The sequence below is a fragment of the Colobus angolensis genome, unplaced genomic scaffold (assembly GCF_000951035.1).
Source record: "Colobus angolensis palliatus isolate OR3802 unplaced genomic scaffold, Cang.pa_1.0 Scaffold228, whole genome shotgun sequence".
Classification (NCBI taxonomy): Eukaryota; Metazoa; Chordata; class Mammalia; order Primates; family Cercopithecidae; genus Colobus; species Colobus angolensis.
Window position 1 is genome coordinate 2,229,044 of NW_012115466.1, and position 6,135 is coordinate 2,235,178.

The 6,135-nt window shown below is 36.6% G+C and overlaps 1 pseudogene; it reads left to right on the plus strand.

Annotated features, from left to right (window-relative positions):
• Positions 1-5,953, plus strand: part of LOC105513301 — a 28,042-nt pseudogene extending 22,089 nt beyond the window's left edge.
• Positions 5,954-6,135: the final 182 nt, after the last annotated feature.

Below are 6,135 nucleotides of genomic sequence, written 5' to 3' on the forward strand. Positions count from 1 at the left end.
TAATATTACATTTGTTCTTTTACATTTATGAAATATTTAGTGGATAAGTACTTGTAGTTCCTTAAATATCTTGTTCTCATCAAGATTTCTAGTTATGGATTTATTTTGTTATTCATTTATTAATTCTTATTTTATTCAGTGAATTCTTACCCATTATTATCATGTATTTTGAAGCTCCAATCATTCCACATCTTGCCAGTTGCATTCTTTCAAACTGGTTTCTGTGTGAGTCTGACATGTTCTTTCAAATTTTTGAGTATTTCCTTACTTTGTAACACAAGAAGCTATTCAGGTCCATCTCATTTTTTTCCTGGCTCAAACCTAGAATCACCTATTGCTGAAGGATCCCTGGTCCATTTTAGTGAAATGGTAATTAGAATTAAAAACTAGGTTCTAAATGTGCTTCTTGCTATTAGAGTGACCTGCTCCTTAGACCTTACAGTGGACAGAGATCTTGTGCACATGCATGTTTTTATGTAGACTTGCACGTACCTATATACATACACTTGCACATATATACATAAACGCACATAAACATACATGTACACATATGTAAAAATTGCATCTGTGATTATTTTGTAATAAATGTGTCTTTAGATATATTGGAATCCACGAATTCCCACCAATATCTCCAATTCCAATCCAACACAGGTTAATTCTAGTTTTCTCCCTTTTCATACTGGTTAACCTTTTATCCAAGGCCTTCATTTTCTTTAACACAGGAACTTATTTGATCAGTTTCCCTGAATACAACCAATCTCCTATTGCCAAGAGTTATATACTTTACCCTCTCTTGGATACTCGATCCACTTTGGACCCAAACCTTTTTGCCAAGTTGTCACCACAGCTGCCTCCTGTACAGTTATTTTATTTTCCTGACTTCATTTGGACTTTTATACCTCACACTGAAACAGTCTCCACTCTTCCTTGCCTGCATGTCATCCTTACCCTGCTGAAACTCCAAAACCATGTGCTGGGCCACACAACCTACAAGTACCCCATCCCGTTCTGCTCCTCCCATCTTCTCCATCCACACTTAACTTGGGTTCTTATATCCAGGATTGGACTCTCTCCCATCCCCACATAGATGTACTCACCTTGCTCAGTTTCTCCTTCTACAAATACTATATATTTTAAATTATACTATAAAATGATTCTTAGAAATAAATTATGGAAAATGTAATCTAATGGGGATTAAAGAGAAAGCCAAATGCAGAAGATATGGGCTTTTCTTCAAAAATTAAATTATGGAAGAAACATATAACACAAATAACTTTTAGAAAGCTAATGAGTAAAGAAAAGAGAATTGGAATATGAGCTCATAGGAACTAGCCAGCTTCTAGCATATTGACTTTGTCATGAGTGTTATGGTATAAATGATGTGTACATGCATTCCTTTGATGGAGATACTCATTAAAAATATTCCTGAAATAATTGGAGGGGAGCACCCTATTTTCAAAAATATCATTAATAACAATATTAATTTTTATAGAATTTAATATTTTTATAATTTTGAAATTTACTTTTTTACATTTCTAAAGCTTTTCTCTTAAGTCCAGTCATGAATCATTACCATTATTTAAGAGTAAAATAAACAATTTACTTTTATTGTAATAAATGGAATAAAACATCTGAGGGATATCCAGATGTGATCCAATAAAAGTGATATAATTAATACTCTTATTATCTATCTACACACAATAGAAGGAAAAGGAGTGGACAAAAGATGGGGAGTGCCTAGAAGAGGCCATCATTAAATTAAATGATAGCTATAAACAAAGAGGAAAATAAAAAGTATCTTCTTATATTTTAGGTTAAAGGGATACTCCTGCCAAAGAGCGACATAGAGAAGTTTCATATGATTTTAGCAGAAAATATTTCTAGCTTTATTTATTTTTACAAAAAATGAGTAATGGGAAGTTTACTCATAATTATAAGGATATTTTCTTATGCCACCAATTTCCCCATATCTTAGTCTAGAATACTAAACAATCATCTCTGGAAAAGCAAAACCATAATATTCATAATCTTGCCTTAAAGTCATATTTTTCTCCCTGAAATAGATAATATAATAGATTAAGCATCATAAAACCTAAGAAGTCTTATAGTATTTTTATACTCAAAGAAAAATGTATTCCTATTAACTGTCATATGTCTTTAAATTAATTTGTATGATTAAATTAAATGATGGGTTTTATGGTCATATAATCAAGGTAACTTTTATTTTTATCCCGAAGATCACTTTATGAAGCACTCACATAGGGCTACAGACTTTACGTATGTAATCAGCTCATTGCATCCTGAGAACAGGCTTGTGAGGTACATAATACTATTGTCATTTTACAGCTAATGATACTGATCAAGATTATATAGCTAAATAGCTACATGAATTGCTATATTATTCCATATTTTCTTTCAAAGAATGTAAACACAAGACCAACTCTTACATCTTAAGAATAGACAAAATTTGTAAGTATAATAAGATTATACATAAGCAGTCATCAATTACCACCTTAAGAAAGTACATTTCTGAATTACCATAACAGTTGCACCTAGGGCAATTTTTTAACATAAAGAACATAAACCAAGAAAAATTTTCTGAGAAACTATAATATATAATATCAATAATGTAATTTCTAACCAATTGGACCAAATTTTAAAATAATGTTATATTTTAGATGACATAAATAACTTCATATTTCCGAGTCAATAATAATTATGCTTAGGGTACTTTAAAGGTACATTTTCAAAATTCTCCAACAACTTAATTCCTGGTAGGAACATGTTATAGACCAAATTATGCAACCCAAAATTTACACGTTAAAACCTGAACCCCGAATGTGAGTGTATTTGGAGGTAGAGCCTTTGCGGAAATAAAGTTAAGGGAGATAATAAAGATAGGGACCCTAATGTGATAGTGCTAATGTCCTCATAAGAAGAGAAAGAAACATCAGAGATCCTTTCAGCTCACTGAACATGTACAGAGTAAAGGCCATATGGGGACAAAGTGAGAGATCAGACATCTACAGGCTACAAAGAGAGATCTTAAAGACACCAACTCTGCCAGCACTTTGGTCTTGGACTACTGGCCTTTAGAACTGCGAGAAGTAAATCTTATTTAAGAATAAGATTTAAGAATAAGAATAAATTCTTATTTAAGAACCCCACTCTGTGGTGTCTTGTTGTAACAGCCAACGAAACTGACACAGATGATATGAATTCTATTTATTACGTTAACTCATATGTGATACGCCACTTAGTAATTTCAAGAAGGTTAGTCTAAATTTTATTGTATTAACATAAAATCCCAAGTCTTAGTGGCCTATAACTATGATGGTTTATTTTTTCATCGCATTTCACAATCACTGTGCTGTGGCTGCAACTCTGCTCTACACTGCCTTCATTCCAGATTCCAGACTGCCAGAGAAAACCCTAACAAAGACATTGCCCATCTTGTGGCAGAAGGACAAAAAGCCCTGGGGAACAATGAGCTAGTTCTTAAAACTTATAATTGAAAAGTACACATTTTATTTCTGTATACATATTATTGGCCAAAACAAACCACAAAACCACTCTTTACATTAAAGGGACAGTGAAGTATAATCCTTCTACTGGAAAAAGGAGAAATATATAATCTGCCATAGCAATATATAACCTGCAATAGTAGAGTAAGTCATACAAACTTTCTTACCTAGGAAGTTGATAACGCTGGTTTAAATAAAATACTCTTTGATGCTCATACAGAAAAGGCCTCATGGGGACCCGTCTGAATAAGATGTTTGAATAAGCTATGATAACTCCACAAGATTATGAATCTATAAAAAGAATGAGGAATATGTCTCTGAACTGATATGATGTCATTTCAGATATATGTTAAAAAACCAAGAAAGCAAAGTACAACAGTATACCTATAGCATGAGATCCTTTATGTATTAAAAAAGATGAATGTAAGAAAATGTTAATGCGTCTACTTGTTTCTGAAAAATAAATACAAGAAGTTTAAACCAGACACTCATGGAATTTATTACCTAAAGATTTGAGGGGGGTAGGTTGGAGAATATTGAGAAAATGGGAATGGGATAGTAGGGACAGGGAGAAGGTGATGCTTCTGTGTGTATCTTTTTGTATCACTCTGACTTTTAGAACTGTGGAAATGTTTCACATACTCTAAACATAAATAAATAATTTAAATCAAATAGGACGTGAGGGGAACTTAAAATGGAACACAAACACCAATATACAGATTTAACTGTACTATAAATAAATAACAAGAAAACTTAAATAAGTGGGAATAAATACTAACCTAACCTAACAACATTGGAACACAACATTTCAACTTTATACTGTAAGATTACATTCAAAAGAAGTGCACACAAATACTGTTCTAGTGAGTAGTTTTCCTCCATAGGGATATGGATTAACAATTCGGAAACTATGTGTTTAATAGGATCAAGCAAATGAATATATTTTGGATAACAAGAGGTAAATTTCTCACAATGGGGAAAAGGAGTTACAAATATTCAAAGGGCTACAATAAACCCCGTAACACTAAATCAGAATCCAATACATCAGCATGAACTAGTGTGTATATATATATATATATATATATACACACACACACAACTTTATATGGTCATTTGAATGTAAAGCCTTGTCACTCTAGCACCTTTGTAGGCTAGAAAAAAGAGAGAAAGTTAACCACAGGAGACATAAGAATAAGGGACATTTTTTTCTAGAACAAGCATCAACATTATTAGTCAGACTCGTATGTTTTCTTTCGTAGCCCATGTTAATATCCTGTCTATTTGCAGTCACACCAGCTGATTTGGCTTGTAATGTCAGTCAAAATGACACAAACAGTCTTCTAGTGATAAATAAAAAAGGGACATATTTAAGTCCTTACATAAATTTTAAGATTCACCTACTATACATGAAGTTACAAGGTAACCCCAAGACTTAAAGGTGTTATCAACAGAAACATTTAAGATAAGACAATATACAAATACTTAAAAGACACTGAGGACATAGAAGAGGACCGAGGAGACTGCCTCCGCCGCGTGAGCACAGAGCCTCGCCCTCACTGCTCCGCCACAGATCCACACCCGCCGCCAGCTCACCATGATGATATCGCTGAGCTTGTAGTCAATAAGGGCTCCGGCATGTGCAAGGCCAGCTTCACGGGTGACGATGCCCCTGGGGCCGTCTTCCCATCCATTGTGGGGCGTCTCAGGCACCAGGGCGTGATGGTGGGCACGGGTCAGAAGGACTCATAGTGGGCGAGGAGGCCCAGAGCAAGAGGGGCATCCTGACCCTGAACTGGGACGACATGGAAGATCGGGCATGACACCTGCAAGGAGCTGCCTGTGGCTCCCCGAGGAGCACCCCGTGCTGCTGATCGACCCCCTCCCTGAACCCCAAGGCCAACCGTGAGAAGATGACCTAGATCACGTTTGAGACCTTCCGCACCCCAGCCATGTACGTGGCCATCCAGGCCGTGCTGTCCCTGTAGGCCTCTGGCCGTACCACTGGCATGGTGACGGACTATGGCGAAGGGTCACCCACGCTGTGCCCATCTACGAGGAGTATGCCCTCCCCCACGCCATCCTGCATCTGGACCTGGCTGGCCATGACCTGACTCACTACCTCATGAACATCCTCACCCAGCGCCTACAGCTTCGCCACCATGACCAAGCAGGAAATCGCGTGTGACATCAAGGAGAAGCTGTGCTAGGTCGCCGTGGACTTGGATCAAGAGATGGCCATGGTGGCTTCCAGCTCCTCCCTGGAGAAGAGTTATGAGCTGCCCTACAGCCAGGTCATCACCATTCGCAACCAACAGTTCTGCTGCCCCAAGGCGCTCTTCCATCCTTCCTTCCTGGGCATGAAATCCTGTGGCATCCACGAAATTCCCTTCAACTCCATCATGAAGTGTGACGTGGACATTCACGAATAGCCTTTGTGAAAATGTGAGAACTATGTTGAGGATCATTTTTTTTTTTTTGCATGTGGATATGCAATTGCTTCAGTATCATTTGTTGAAAAGGTGAGTGTTTTCCCATCAGTTTTCTCACTTCTGACAAATATCAGTTGGGCATTGCTATGATTTGATTATGGTTTGTTGTCATCCAAGCTTAC